Raw genomic sequence first — 17,253 nt, forward strand, 5'->3', positions numbered from 1 at the left:
AAACAAAATCTCTTATGTTATCAGGAACATTCTGCACCTTAGATGTTGAGGGAACTGCAACAGGCAATGGTACATCACTAAAGGAAATATTATCTGCTTTAACAAGTTTGTCATGACAATTAATACAAACAACAGCTGGAGAAATAGCTACCAAAAGTTTACAGCAGATACACTTAGCTTTGGTAGATCCAGCAGGCAGTGGTTTTCCTGTAGTATCTTCTGGCTCAGATGCAACGTGAGACATCTTGCAATATGTAAGAGAAAAAACAACATATAAAGCAAAATAAATCAAATTCCTTATAAGACAGTTTCAGGAATGGGAAAAAAATGCCAAACATCAAGCTTCTAGCAACCAGAAGCAAAAGAAAATGAGACTGAAATAATGTGGAGACAAAAGCGACGCCCATATTTTTTGGCGCCAAATAAGACGCCCACATTATTTGGCGCCTAAATGCTTTTGGCGCCAAAAATGACGCCACATCCGGAACGCCGACATTTTTGGCGCAAAATAACGTCAAAAAATGACGCAACTTCCGGCGACACGTATGACGCCGGAAACGGAAATGAATTTTTGCGCCAAAAAAATCCGCGCCAAAAATGACGCAATAAAATGAAGCATTTTCAGCCCCCGCGAGCCTAACAGCCCACAGGGAAAAAAGTCAAATTTTTGAGGTAAGACAAAATATGATAATTTAAAGCATAATCCCAAATATGAAACTGACTGTCTGGAAATAAGGAAAGTTGAACATTCTGAGTCAAGGCAAATAAATGTTTGAATACATATATTTAGAACTTTATAAATAAAGTGCCCAACCATAGCTTAGAGTGTCACAGAAAATAAGACTTACTTACCCCAGGACACTCATCTACATGTTTGTAGAAAGCCAAACCAGTACTGAAACGAGAATCAGTAGAGGAAATGGTAAATATAAGAGTATATCGTCGATCTGAAAAGGGAGGTAAGAGATGAATCTCTACGACCGATAACAGAGAACCTTATGAAATAGACCCCGTAGAAGGAGATCACTGCATTCAATAGGCAATACTCTCCTCACATCCCTCTGACATTCACTGCACGCTGAGAGGAAAACCGGGCTCCAACTTGCTGCGGAGCGCATATCAACGTAGAATCTAGCACAAACTTACTTCACCACCTCCCTTGGAGGCAAAGTTTGTAAAAACTGATTTGTGGGTGTGGTGAGGGGTGTATTTATAGGCATTTTAAGGTTTGGGAAACTTTGCCCCTCCTGGTAGGAATGTATATCCCATACGTCACTAGCTCATGGACTCTTGTTAATTACATGAAAGAAAATTAGGTTTATTTTTGGCCTTGAAAGGCCGATCCTGAGGAAGGGCGTGGCCCTTACCCCCAGTGATATCAGAGATAATCTCTTTCAAGTCAGGGCCAAACAGCGTTTTCCCCTTGAAAGGAATGTTAAGTAGCTTGTTCTTGGAAGACGCATCAGCTGACCAAGATTTCAACCAAAGCGCTCTGCGCGCCACAATAGCAAACCCAGAATTCTTAGCCGCTAACCTAGCCAATTGCAAAGTGGCGTCTAGGGTGAAAGAATTAGCCAATTTGAGAGCATTGATTCTGTCCATAATCTCCTCATAAGGAGGAGAATCACTATCGACCGCCTTTACCAGCTCATCGAACCAGAAACACGCGGCTGTAGCGACAGGGACAATGCATGAAATTGGTTGTAGAAGGTAACCCTGCTGAACAAACATCTTTTTAAGTAAACCTTCTAATTTTTTATCCATAGGATCTTTGAAAGCACAACTATCTTCTATGGGTATAGTGGTGCGTTTGTTTAAAGTGGAAACCGCTCCCTCGACCTTGGGGACTGTCTGCCATAAGTCCTTTCTGGGGTCGACCATAGGAAACAATTTTTTAAATATGGGGGGAGGGACGAAAGGAATACCGGGCCTTTCCCATTCTTTATTTACAATGTCCGCCACCCGCTTGGGTATAGGAAAAGCTTCTGGGAGCCCCGGGACCTCTAGGAACTTGTCCATTTTACATAGTTTCTCTGGGATGACCAACTTGTCACAATCATCCAGAGTGGATAATACCTCCTTAAGCAGAATGCGGAGATGTTCCAACTTAAATTTAAACGTAATCACATCAGGTTCAGCTTGTTGAGAAATGTTCCCTGAATCAGTAATTTCTCCCTCAGACAAAACCTCCCTGGCCCCATCAGACTGGTTTAGGGGCCCTTCAGAACCATTATTATCAGCGTCGTCATGCTCTTCAGTATCTAAAATAGAGCAGTCGCGCTTACGCTGATAAGTGTGCATTTTGGCTAAAATGTTTTTGACAGAATTATCCATTACAGCCGTTAATTGTTGCATAGTAAGGAGTATTGGCGCGCTAGATGTACTAGGGGCCTCCTGAGTGGGCAAGACTCGTGTAGACGAAGGAGGGAATGATGCAGTACCATGCTTACTCCCCTCACTTGAGGAATCATCTTGGGCATCATTGTCATTGTCACATAAATCACATTTATTTAAATGAGAAGGAACTCTGGCTTCCCCACATTCAGAACACAGTCTATCTGGTAGTTCAGACATGTTAAACAGGCATAAACTTGATAACAAAGTACAAAAAACGTTTTAAAATAAAACCGTTACTGTCACTTTAAATTTTAAACTGAACACACTTTATTACTGCAATTGCGAAAAAAAATGAAGGAATTGTTCAAAATTCACCAAAATTTCACCACAGTGTCTTAAAGCCTTAAAAGTATTGCACACCAAATTTGGAAGCTTTAACCCTTAAAATAACGGAACCGGAGCCGTTTTTAACTTTAACCCCTTTACAGTCCCTGGTATCTGCTTTGCTGAGACCCAACCAAGCCCAAAGGGGAATACGATACCAAATGACGCCTTCAGAAAGTCTTTTCTATGTATCAGAGCTCCTCACACATGCGACTGCATGTCATGCCTCTCAAAAACAAGTGCGCAACACCGGCGCGAAAATGAGGCTCTGCCTATGATTTGGGAAAGCCCCTAAAGAGAAAGGTGTCTAAAAAAGTGCCTGCCGATATAATCTTATCAAAATACCCAGATTAAATGATTCCTCAAGGCTAAATATGTGTTAATAATGAATCGATTTAGCCCAGAAAAAGTCTACAGTCTTAATAAGCCCTTGTGAAGCCCTTATTTACAATCTTAATAAACATGGCTTACCGGATCCCATAGGGAAAATGACAGCTTCCAGCATTACATCGTCTTGTTAGAATGTGTCATACCTCAAGCAGCAAGAGACTGCTCACTGTTCCCCCAACTGAAGTTAATTCCTCTCAACAGTCCTGTGTGGAACAGCCATGGATTTTAGTAACGGTTGCTAAAATCATTTTCCTCATACAAACAGAAATCTTCATCTCTTTTCTGTTTCTGAGTAAATAGTACATACCAGCACTATTTTAAAATAACAAACTCTTGATTGAATAATAAAAACTACAGTTAAACACTAAAAAACTCTAAGCCATCTCCGTGGAGATGTTGCCTGTACAACGGCAAAGAGAATGACTAGGGTAGGCGGAGCCTAGGAGGGATCATGTGACCAGCTTTGCTGGGCTCTTTGCCATTTCCTGTTGGGGAAGAGAATATCCCACAAGTAAGGATGACGCCGTGGACCGGACACACCTATGTTGGAGAAATACTATCTAAAAAACCTAAGCTCCCGATTGCCCTGAAAAGGGCATTCGGATGGGCAGTGCCCTTAAAAGAGCATTTAGCTCTTTTGCAGCCCAAAACCCTAATCTAAAACTAAAACCCACCCAATACACCCTTAAAAAACACTAACCCCCGAAGATTTACTTACAGTTTTGAAGATCCGACATCCATCTTCCAAGAAGCCGGGAGAAGTCTCTATCTTCATCCATCCGGCGCGGAGTGGCTCCATCTTCAAGACATCTGACGTGGATCATCATCTTCCTTCCGACGACTACCGACGAATGAAGGTTCCTTTAAATGATGTAATCCAAGATGGCGTCCCTTAGATTCCGATTGGCTGATAGAATTCTATCAGCCAATCGGAATTAAGGTTGAATAAAATCTATTGGCTGTTGCAATCAGTCAATAGGATTGAGCTCGCATTCTATTGGCTATTCCAATCCGCCAATAGAATGCAAGCTCAATCCTATTGGCTGATTGGAATAGCCAATAGGATTGAAGTTCAATCCTATTGGCTGATTGCAACAGCCAATAGGATTTTTTCAACCTTAATTCCGATTGGCTGATAGAATTCTATCAGCCAATCAGAATCTAAGGGACGCCATCTTGGATGAAGTCATTTAAAGGAACCTTCATTCGTCGTTAGTCCGTCGGAAGAGGAGGATGCTCCGCGTCGGATGTCTTGAAGATGGATCCGCTCCGTGCCAGATGGATGAAGATAGAAGATGCCGTCTGGGTAAAGACTTCTGCGGGCTTGGATGATGACTTTGGCCGACTTCTTGGAGGACTTCTTGCCGCTTCGATGAAGACTTCTCCTGGCTTCTTGGAGGATGGATGTCGGATCTTCAAAACTGTAAATCGATCTTCAGGGGTTAGTGTTAGGATTTTTTAAGGGTTTATTGGGTAGGTTTTATTTTTATATTAGGGTTTTGGGCTGCAAAAGAGCTAAATGCCCGTTTAAGGGCAATTACCATCCAAATGCCCTTTTCAGGGCAATGGGGAGCTTAGGTTTTTTAGTTAGCTTTTTATTTGGGGATTGGTTGTGTGGGTGTTGGGTTTAACTGTTGGGGGGTTGTTTGTATTTTTTATTTACAGTAAAAGAGCTGATTACTTTGGGGCAATGCCCCGCAAAAGGCCCTTTTAAGGGCTATTTGTAGTTTATTGTAGGCTAGGGGGTTTATTATTTTGGGGGGCTTTTTTATTTTCATAGGGCCCTTAGATTAGGTGTAATTAGTTTAAAGCTTTGATAATTTATTTTTTATTTTTTGTAACTTAGTGTTTGTTATTTTTTGTAACTTTGTAATTTTTTAGTGTAGATTTAAATTATTTGAGTAGGGTTAGGTGTTTAAATATATAATATTGTTAATTTAATTTGTAGTTTTATGTCATTTTAGTATAAAAGTTAGGTTAGATTAATTTTCATTTTAATATATTTTAATGTAATTTTAGTTTAAAAGATAGGTTGGATTAATCATTAATTTAATATAGTTTAATGTATTTTTATTATAATAGCTAGGGTAGGTTAATTATTAGTTTAATATAGTTTAATGTAATTAAGTATAACAGTTAGGGTAGATTAATTATTAGTTTAATGTAGTTTAATGTAATTTAGTATAATAGTTAGGGTAGATTATTTAATAGTTTAATATAGTTTAATGTAATTTAGTATAACAGTTAGGGTAGATTAATTAATAGTTTAATATATTTTAATGTAATTTTAGTATAATAGTTAGGGTAGATTAATTAATAATTTAATATAGTTTAATTTAAATCTAAAGGTAAGTTTAAATTTATTATAAGATAGGAATGAGTTAATATTTAACATAAAGTTAGCGGGTTGTTAGGTTTAGTGATTAATAGGTTAATTTAGTTTATGGCAATGTGGGGGGCTGGCGGTTTAGGGGTTAATACATTTATTTAGTTGCGGTGGGCTCCGGGAGCGGCAGGATAGGGGTTAATAACTTTATGTAGGGGGTGGCAGATTAGGGCTTAATAAGTATAATGTAGGTGGCGGTGGGCTCTGTGAGCGGCGATTAAGGGGTTAATAACTTTAGTTGCGGCGGGATAGGGGTTAAACAGTTTAGTATAGTGTGGGTGTTTAGTGACAGTATAAAAATAAGAGCAGAGAGATCGATGACTGTTAGTTAGACAACAGTCCCCTGCTCATCGCCCCGTACTTGGTGCGTGGCTTTTTGACAGCTTTTTTGGTAACTATGGAGAACGTATTCAGGTCCGCGGTAGCGATGTTAGGCGAGCGTATTGGTGCCGGCAAATGCAGCATAGTTGACGGCTTGATAAATAGGCCCCTTTCTATTTTGTGTTTTTGGAGATCTGAAGTAAACCTTTAACACAACACATACATTATGTGGAAATAAAGTATTTAAGTTATATTTGTCCCTATCACATCTAAAACAAAGGTTCATTTTTGTCAAGAAGGTTTTAAAATTGATTTAAAGGGATATATGACAAGGTGCGGCACTGGAAAGGGCTAAAAGTTGTATATGAACATATGAACGTGTGTGTGTGTGTGTATGTGTACACACAACACATATATATAAAATTATATATATATATATATATATATATATATATATACACACACACATTTCCAAAGAATTCAGGCACTAAGAAGTCTTGATAAAGTCCAATACATTTATTAAATACCCTGCAAAAAAGTTTGTTTCGGCTCCAACAGGAACCTTTTTCAAGACATCATTGTGTTCCTCAAGACTGCCTGACAAACAATGTCACACTTGCTAACTATATAGCCAATAACCCCACCCCGTTACTTTGTGATGATTTACACCCGTCAATAGTCACATTTACAAACCAGAACAAAATAAAACTAAAAGAATGAGACTGAATTATAAATTTCCTTTGCACAAATATTACATATAAAACTGTTTTTAGCGATGGGTTTTTCTTAGATATTTCATAACTTACTATCAATTGCTGTATTATTAAATTCATCATAAAAATGAGCACTTTCTATTCTTCCTACACCCTCTTTCTGTGATTTGCTGTTGCAATGTTAAACCACTGAATCTACAGCCTGTGTTTACTGTTACTAATACTAATCTGTTTGCATATACTTATGATGACGCACAAAGAATCCTCCAGAGGAGCTGGGTTAGGCTCATTTAAACCTGTACCATAGATTGCTAAATTAAAAAGGCGATAAATAGATTTAAAATTAAATGCAAATTATTTGGCAGACTACTAGAAACGAGAGATGAAACTACATTATTTTCAAATAAAAAATGTACTCACAATAGGGCATACCAATGTGGAATTTTGCAAAAAATGGTGCAGCATATCTAACAAGTGCTCTTTTGACTGGATTCTATTGGGCACTGAGGAGGTTACCCGTTTAAAGCAACAGTATAAATTTGAGATTGATAAACTTGCGTATGATAAATTAGAGGTATTAACAACTTATAGTAGTGAGGATTGGATGGTCAAATTGAAATCAAACATAGTTAAATACAGACAGGAATTATTATAGTTAAAATCAAACATAGTTAAATACAGACAGGAATTATTGAATTTAAAAAATAAAGAGGATTACAGAGAGAAAAAGGTGTGCCAAAGTGACAGGACCACATTTAATAGGAGACTTAACAGCGATAATAGACAACGCAACACCTTAAGTTTGGCTGACACCAGTGGGGGGGGGGGGGGGGGTACAGGACTCCAGTGATCCTGAAATAAGGACCTCCACAACAACCAATGGACACACTAGAGTCAAGAACAATTGAAAGTTTTAAATAAAGAAATTAATTATGTACCTACTCCTGAAATATAAACATTTGACCATTTGGTAGACATGCAAAGGTTTCAAAGGCAGTTGAAGCTTAACCCCTTAACGACCAAGGACGGACAGGGTACGTCCTACAAAAAATGTCACTTAATGACCAAGGACGTACCCTGTACGTCCTCAGGGTTTTAAAACGCTGGAAGCGATCATAATCAATTCCAGACGCTTTTAGGGTATTGAAGTGATGCCTCGATATTGAGGCATCCTGCAATATGGTTTTTTAAGCATCCTCTCTTCATCGGCCAGCATGGTGCCGATCGTTGGTGGGTGGGAGCCATTGCAGGGAAGCGGGTGGGCGGCCCATCGCTGGTGCTTGTTCCGCATCCGAGTTACGCGAGAAGGCGGGGATACGTGAGCACACGAGGAGGCGGGTGGGGGATCCGTGAGCATGCGAGGAGGCGTACATGGACATAACCTATGTTAAAAGGAGAGGGAAACTGTGCAGAGAACAATAGGAAAAACGATCCTAAGGGAGGAAAATGGTTTTGAAAGTGATCATGGATGGGTAGGGTATTGAGGGGGGAAGCTACACTACAGAAAATATGCAGTTTATATTTATTTTAATAAAAAAGGGCAAATTTGTAAGTAAACTGGGTACTGGCAGACAGCTGCCAGTACCTAAGATGGCGGCCAATAGGTTGAGGGGGGAGGCTTAGAGAGCTGTTTGGGGAGGGGATCAGGGTGGTTGGGGGATCCTACACTTTATATAAAATATATATATATATATATATATATATATATTTATTTTTTTTAAAAAACACCTTTATTTTTATACTGGCAGACTTTCTGCCAGTACTTAAGATGGTGGTGACAACTGTGAGGTGGGGGAGGGAAGAGAGCTGTTTGAGGGGGGTCAGGGAGGGATCAGAGGGTGGGATGTGTCAGGTGGGAGGCTGATCTCTACACTAAAGCTAAAATTAACCCTACAAGATACCTAATTAACCTCTTAACTGCTGGGCATAAATACAAGTGTGGTGCACAGCGGCATTTAGCGGCCTTTTAATTACCAAAAAGCAATGCCAAAGCCATATATGTCTGCCATTTCTGAACAAAGGGGATCGCAGAGAAGCATTTACAACCATTTGTGCCATAATTGCACAAGCTGTTTGTAAATGATTTCAGTGAGAAACCTAAAGCTTGTTAAAAAAAAATTTTTTATTTTATCTCAGTTGCCGGTAATATGGTGGCATGAAATATACCAAAATGGGCCTAGATCAATAGTTTGAGTTGTCTACTAAAAAAATTAAGGATTAATTTTATTATTGAACAACAACCATGTTCTCAATGAACCCAAAAAACTCATTAATATCAAAGCTGAATAGTTTTGGAAGTAGTTTTTAGTTTGTTTTTAGTTATAGCTATTTTAGGGGGATATCTGTGTGTGCAGGTGACTATTACTGTGCATAATTATTAGTCAACTTAACAAAAAACAAATATATACCCATTTCAATTATTTATTTTTACCAGTGAAACCAATATAACATCTCAACATTCACAAATATACATTTCTGACATTCAAAAACAAAACAAAAACAAATCAGTGACCAATATAGCCACCTTTCTTTGCAAGGACACTCAAAAGCCTGCCATCCATGGATTCTGTCAGTGTTTTGATCTGTTCACCATCAACATTGCGTGCAGCAGCAACCACAGCCTCCCAGACACTGTTCAGAGAGGTGTACTGTTTTCCCTCCTTGTAAATCTCACATTTGATGATGGACCACAGGTTCTCAATGGGGTTCAGATCAGGTGAACAAGGAGGCCATGTCATTAGATTTTCTTCTTTTATACCCTTTCTTGCCAGCCACGCTGTGGAGTACTTGGACGCGTGTGATGGAGCATTGTCCTGCATGAAAATCATGTTTTTCTTGAAGGATGCAGACTTCTTCCTGTACCACTGCTTGAAGAAGGTGTCTTCCAGAAACTGGCAGTAGGACTGGGAGTTGAGCTTGACTCCATCCTCAACCCGAAAAGGCCCCACAAGCTCATCTTTGATGATACCAGCCCAAACCAGTACTCCACCTCCACCTTGCTGGCGTCTGAGTCGGACTGGAGCTCTCTGCCCTTTACCAATCCAGCCACGGGCCCATCCATCTGGCCCATCAAGACTCACTCTCATTTCATCAGTCCATAAAACCTTAGAAAAATCAGTCTTGAGATATTTCTTGGCCCAGTCTTGACGTTTCAGCTTGTGTGTCTTGTTCAGTGGTGGTCGTCTTTCAGCCTTTCTTACCTTGGCCATGTCTCTGAGTATTGCACACCTTGTGCTTTTGGGCACTCCAGTGATGTTGCAGCTCTGAAATATGGCCAAACTGGTGGCAAGTGGCATCTTGGCAGATGCACGCTTGACTTTTCTCAGTTCATGGGCAGTTATTTTGCACCTTGGTTTTTCCACACGCTTTTTGCGACCCTGTTGACTATTTTGAATGAAACGCTTGATTGTTCGATGATCACGCTTCAGAAGCTTTGCAATTTTAAGAGTGCTGCATCCCTCTGCAAGATATCTCACTATTTTTGACTTTTCTGAGCCTGTCAAGTCCTTCTTTTGACCCATTTTGCCAAAGGAAAGGAAGTTGCCTAATAATTATGCACACCTGATATAGGGTGTTGATGTCATTAGACCACACCCCTTCTCATTACAGAGATGCACATCACCTAATATGCTTAATTGGTAGTAGGCTTTCAAGCCTATACAGCTTGGAGTAAGACAACATGCATAAAGAGGATGATGTGGTCAAAATACTCATTTGCCTAATAATTCTGCACTCCCTGTATATATATATATATATATATATATATATATATATATATATATATATATATATATATATATATATATATACACACACACACGTAAAGGGTTATTCAGGGATTCCTGACAGATATCAGAGTTCCAATATAGCTATCGCTAATTTAAAAAAAAAAAATGGTTTGGAAATTGCAAAGTGCTACTTGTATTTATTGCCCTATAACATAATTTTTTCATCATATTTTATAATTTTTTTATAGTAAATTATAAGATATGATGAAAATAACATAAATGATGCTTACCTGATGATTTCCTTTTCTTCCGTTGGAAAGAGTCCACAGCTGCATTCATAACTTTTGGGAAATAAGAACCTGTCCACCAGGAGGAGGCAAAGACACCCCAGCCAAAGACTTAAATACTCCTCCCACTTCCCTCATCCCCCAGTCATTCTGCCAAGGAACAGTATAAGAAATATCAGGCTAAAAAAAAGGTGCCAGAAGAATAAAAAGACACCCCACGTAGAAAAAGGGTGGGGAGCTGTGGACTCTTTCCAACGGAAGAAAAGGAAATTATCAGGTAAGCATAATTTATGTTTTTCTTCCTAATTGGAAAGAGTCCACAGCTGCATTCATTACTTTTGGGAAAAAAATACCCAAGCTAAAGAGGACACTGAATGCCAAAACGGGAGGGTACAATAGGCGGCCCATTCTGAGGGCACCAAGCCAGAAACCACTACCCAACAAAACCCCCGCTTTGTCCGAAGCCGAGAAAACTTTGAAAAGGAAAGGCCCCAAGGGCACTGACCCGCAGATAGTCCAGAAGCCTAGCTAGAGACCGCAAAATCGGACTCAACTGAGCCAACAGTCCTCCAGGAGACACCGTCGCCCAACAGGCAGTCCCTCACCACTCACCCCTCACTAACTAGGTGAACACCAGCCTTAACCCCCCCCAAGGGATAAGGCAAGGAAGAACCGAAGGGTCACCACAAAATCCATAAAATGAAAACCCCCAATAGCGAGCCCAGCTCACAAAGACCCAAATGGGTCCTGACAGACAAGGGGAGGCTATGCCCAGACCAAGCAGAAACCAGAGGTTTAGGACCGGACCTTGAACAGAGAAAACTTTCTTTCAACATTGTGCAAAAGCACCGAAAGACAACTGATGACGGAGTCCTCACATCGTCAGGACTAAGAATACTATCGTATTCAGACAAAAAAAAAGAAAGTGTAACAGACCCAGACAAAAAACCCTGAGTTGAAAACACACAGCCATCATTAGGATGAACCAGAAGAATATTTGCTGAGAAGTAAAAAGTGGCCAGCAAGAGAACAGATCGCTAAAGGAGAACTCCCAGACAGAGGGCACACTCTAGGCAATCAAGCTGCTAGACCTACACACAGGGCTCCAAAAGGGAAAGCACATAACCTCAACGAGACCCACTGCACCCCCAAGAGAGAGAGGTTACACCCAGAACCCGAAGGTGAATGGTAACCCGGGACCCTCAGCTTGTAAACCCAGGGGGCTAGCTACAATGCCAACCTAGATCCCGAAGAAGACAGCGCATCTCAAAACCCACTCCCAACCGGGCCAGCTCAAGCATTGGTAGGTCTTGAAAACAGGCAAAAGAAGAACCCCCAACTCCAGATGGAACGTAACAACCCAGAGAAAAACACCCTCTCTGAAAGGTTAACTCTCAGTTCCAACCTCCTGAATCCAAGAGAATCCCTAATAAAAGGAACCACAACTCCATAAGAAGGAGAGTAAGCCCCCCAATCTCCAACTTGGAAGGAATCCCCCTAAAGAATTAGCTTGCTAACACACATCCAATGTGTAATAGCTGCAGCAGAGACACTGCAAACCCATTCGCCTGCAGAGCAGTGAATCCATAAGGTTACTACAGCAAGCTGACCAAGGGAAACCGACCATAAAGGCAAAAGTCAAGCCCAATGAGCATCATCACTCAGGCAACCTGGCCAACCATGACCAGGTCAATTAGTCCAAGTAAGAGGACATAGCCCAAGTTCCCAGGAACTGGGGAACCCCGAACCAGCCCTAGAGCCAAAAAGTCTGGCAACAACTCCACAAAGGAAAACACTGAGCAAAGCCTCAGCAACAGGAAGCACCAGGGAGAAAACAGCTCCGAGCCCCCAATTGTTTAAACAAACAATATTCGAGAACTTAACGCACGGTATGACATAAAAAACTAGACCACAGGAAGAAATCAACGCAATATCCAGATCAACACGGATAACGAGATAACTCGCAAGTACCAACCCAAGGAAAAGACCACCCCTTGCCAAAGTCCAATGCTCCAAAGAAGCTAAGGCATTAAAAAGTTGTAAAAAGACACTAGAGCCCAGGACAACAAGCAAGGGGATACCCTGAAGCCAAAATCACTCGAGCAAAGGCTGGTCTCCGCATCACCTCAATACAATTAGAGGATCGTAGAGAGAAAAGATGCACAGCATCCCCAGCTCCGAGCAGAGCCCAAAGAGACCACACCCAGTGTCCCTAACAGGGAACGGCCATATCCCGGAGGGGAACCCAGGTCCCTGAAAGAAGACCTAACTCACATGGAGACAACAGAGGAAGACCAAAATGTCTCATAAAAACAGCTAGACTGTACACAGTCAATGTGCAATAGCTGCAGCTGGTCACATTCTGCAACCCATCCGCTGCAAGGCAGCTGAACTACCCAATAAACTACTAGCTGCTGAGGACTAAGTCCAGAAGGACAATTCCCAGGGCCTCAAAAGAAAAAAGGCCAAACCGCCCAACTCGGTGGCAAGAGGGCGCAAGCCCACCAACCCTCCACTACATGGGAAGGAGCTCTAGGGTCTGACAACCCCAGACACAAGAAAGAAAGACGCAGCGGAACGACACTGACCCAGTCATCCAAATTGAAGGCTATAAGGACTGAGACAATCCTTCCTGCCTCACAGACCCACCGGTCTTCTAGAATGCTTAGTTGAACACAGAGTATAACATGAGCACTCGGCGCCTCTACCGGACCAGCCAAGCAGAGAGGCGCCACGTGTCCGAACAGCTACCAGACACAACTGACCCCAAACAGGACAAGCCTGCAATCCAGGTCTTAATCTTTAAGCCGCATAAATCCTCCCTCAGAGGGGAAAAAGGAAAGCAGACAGGACATCCTATCGGATTAAAATAAAATACAAGGCAACCCGTAGGTTAACGCCCAAGAAGATTCCCGGTATTCCCGTATCCGATAAGGATAGGGTCGTTCAATAACTGAAAAAACATGTCTGAGTAACACTCGAAGGCGCGCAATTCTGTAATGAAAGGCTCAACACTCAGGGACAGTCGCACCCGCAGGGAACTGTACAGTCCAAGGTGGAATACCCGGGACAGCAGGAGCAGGGAAGGGAAGGCACCACCCTGTCCTCAAACTCTATTCAATTTAGGAAATAAAGGTTCATCAGGCAATATGACCTCTGGAACCCCTGATTTCGTCAAAAACTTCCTTTAGAAGAAGCGCAAATTTCTAAAACTAAAGTCTGGTTCCTCCGCAGCTGGAGGTTGAGAGGCAGCAGACTCCGACCCAGAAAGTTCATACTCTGAAGTCTCAGAAAGAACCGCATCCTCGGATAACCCTATCAGTTAAATCCAAAAATTATTTGATGCACTCTGGGAAGGAGTGCAGTATGTAAACCTTCTCTTGCGCTTAGCAGAGCAAGGAAAAGCATTAAGGCCGCAGACACCGCCGTCTGAACTGCGCAGTAACGTCCAGAGAAAAAAGGCCCCCTCCAGATGGAGGATCCGCAATGCCACGGGAAAACTGCATGTGTATAGAGATAACAATGTAGGGTACGCACCTCACCGGACGACAACTCCTCAGAGGTGGACGGCTCCGTGGTATCAAACATATTTGATATTATCACATTATCAAGGCGTATGGAACATAATTGAGAGGGGGAACTAGGGCCTCCTTACCATATGAACAGGAATTACTCCTTAGGAATAGAGGGAGCGCCCTCTAAAGTAACAGAATCCTCCATCTCTAGTGCAATAACCAGAGAACTAGAGAAATAAAACATCTTATTTTATTTTTTTTAAAAACCACCCTTATACCCCAATGGCTGGGGCACTCACCACCTCCTATGACCCAGACAGTACAGAGATTTATGACTCCCCTCTGATAGTCCGGTCAGGAAAGAAGTAATGAATCACATAGTGCACAATGCAGGACTGACCCTGCTATGAGAGAAAGTGCGCCAAGCTTGTAAGCTGCATGGTCCTCAAAGTGAAAGTGAAACCTGTATGTTCCATAACAGCCTATGAGCTTAACATCTCACACATAAAGCAGCATAAAATCAAATAAACATATAAGATTATTATTCCCCCCGTTCAATAATACCCCTAAGGAGATGTTAACCCTTGATTCTGTAAAGAAAAAAGGCGCCACACTGTGACCCTGTCTTCTGTGTTAACATTATGTAATAAAAAATGAAACAATCTTACCAGAATCTACGCCGTGGAACAGGAAGACCGCCCTTCAAGTATGACAGGTTAGTAGATTCGCTCCTGACATGGACTTGAGAGAAGAAACATTCTGCGAAACTCGTCAACGCTGATTGCTGTAGGAGCTGTAAATATGAGTCTGGATGGTGTCGCAAAGGGAAGCTCCCTCTGCATCTCTGGACTGTAACGTTCACCCAGGCCCTCCAGTTGAGAAGCTTATAGGGCTACTTAAAACTCCTGTCCCATTTGCGAAGAGTAGTACCCTCCATAAAAGACAAAACAAATTCTGACCCTTCTCTGCCAACCTCCTGGGATGAAAGGCAAAGAATCACTGGGGGAAGAGGGAAGTGGAAGGATTATTTAAGCCTTTGGCTGGGGTGTCTTTGCCTCCTCCTGGTGGCCAGGTTCTTATTTCCCAAATGTAATTAATGTGGACTCTTTCCAATTAGGAAGAAAAATGGTATCTTTAGAAAGTCCATTTAATGGCGAAAAAAACGGTATATAATATGTGTGGGTACCGTAAATGAGGAAGAGGAAAATTACAACTAAATAAAAACACAGCAGAAATGTAAAAATAGCCCGGGTCCCAAACAGTCAGAAAATTGAAAAGTGCTGTGGTCCTTAAGGGGTTAAATATACAATAGAGGGACAACATATCAAATTTTGTAAAAAGAGTCATTTTGAGCCTGTAAATACACATCCTGTTATAAGAACATATATTTCAGCTTGTATAGCACAATATATTGATTTCTTTCTGCAGAAAGTGGTGTAAAAACATGGGCCTTCTTATTGGACTCTATTTGGTTAATAAAAAAATTGGAAGCTAATATGTATCCTAGGGAAGTGTTGTTGGTTACAATGGATGTTAAAAGCCTCTACACCATCATCCCTCATGATGTTGGTGTGGAGGCTGTTAGATATTTTCTACAGACTGATATTGAGTATGATGGACCCCCTATAGAATTTTTCAGACAATTCTTTTTCCTTTGAGAATTAAATCTATCGACAGCAGATTGGCACAGCAATGGGGTCTAACTTTGCCCCATCCTATACCAATCTGTTTATGTCTTGGTCCGAGGAACAGTTTATATTAAAGGTGGAAAACCCCAATATTTTATTATATAGGCAATATTTAGATGGCCTCTTTGTGGTCTGGGGGGAACGGAGGCACCAGACGCTAAACAATAGCCTAACATACGTGAGTCTAAAGTTGCAATATGATAGGGATAGGATACATTTCTTGGACCTATGTATATATAAAGAACCAATAGGTGAGCAGTTTAAACTCTATACTACATTATATTCTAAGCCTACTGACTGCAATTACATGCTACAGGCTATGAGCTTTCACCCACCATTTCTCAAAAAAGGCATTATGAGGTCACAGTTTCTCAGAGTAATAATAAATAACACAGACAAAACCAACACACTTAGACAACTGGAACAGACCAGGGGACATTCAGGATGCACTAGTGTTAAAGAATTGGACCAGCAGACTTTGATTCATAAGCCTCATAAGAGAATAAACTTTCACTCAACATATACTCCAATAAGTAATACAGTAAAAAGAGCAGTAACAAACAATCAGAACCTTCTTAAATGTGACAGCTCATTACCTTTTCAGGACCAACTCCCACAAGAATGTTTTTAAAAAAAGAAAAAGCCTACGAAGTATGTTGCTATGAACCAACTATCCAATTGAAGAGAAAACTTGGTTACCAAGATCTAAGGAATGTTGTTATAAAAACAGAATTTATGTTTACCTGATAAATTACTTTCTCCAACGGTGTGTCCGGTCCACGGCGTCATCCTTACTTGTGGGATATTCTCTTCCCCAACAGGAAATGGCAAAGAGCCCAGCAAAGCTGGTCACATGATCCCTCCTAGGCTCCGCCTTCCCCAGTCATTCGACCGACGTAAAGGAGGAATATTTGCATAGGAGAAATCATATGATACCGTGGTGACTGTAGTTAAAGAAAATAAATCATCAGACCTGATTAAAAAACCAGGGCGGGCCGTGGACCGGACACACCGTTGGAGAAAGTAATTTATCAGGTAAACATAAATTCTGTTTTCTCCAACATAGGTGTGTCCGGTCCACGGCGTCATCCTTACTTGTGGGAACCAATACCAAAGCTTTAGGACACGGATGATGGGAGGGAGCAAATCAGGTCACCTAGATGGAAGGCACCACGGTTTGCAAAACCTTTCTCCCAAAAATAGCCTCAGAAGAAGCAAAAGTATCAAATTTGTAAAATTTGGTAAAAGTGTGCAGTGAAGACCAAGTCACTGCCTTACATCTCTGATCAACAGAAGCCTCGTTCTTAAAGGCCCATGTGGAAGCCACGGCCCTAGTGGAATGAGCTGTGATTCTTTCAGGAGGCTGCCGTCCGGCAGTCTCATAAGCCAATCTGATGATGCTTTTAAGCCAAAAAGATAGAGAGGTAGAAGTTGCTTTTTGACCTCTCCTTTTACCAGAATAAACAACAAACAAGGAAGATGTTTGTCTGAAATCCTTTGTAGC

General features: G+C 41.3%; 1 protein-coding gene across 1 annotated transcript in view; it reads right to left on the bottom strand.

Annotated features, from left to right (window-relative positions):
- Positions 1–17,253, bottom strand: part of TTPA (alpha tocopherol transfer protein) — a 274,300-nt gene that overhangs the window by 11,735 nt on the left and 245,312 nt on the right. The window lies entirely within an intron of this gene.

Source organism: Bombina bombina, chromosome 5, assembly GCF_027579735.1.
Source record: "Bombina bombina isolate aBomBom1 chromosome 5, aBomBom1.pri, whole genome shotgun sequence".
NCBI classification, from domain to species: domain Eukaryota; kingdom Metazoa; phylum Chordata; class Amphibia; order Anura; family Bombinatoridae; genus Bombina; species Bombina bombina.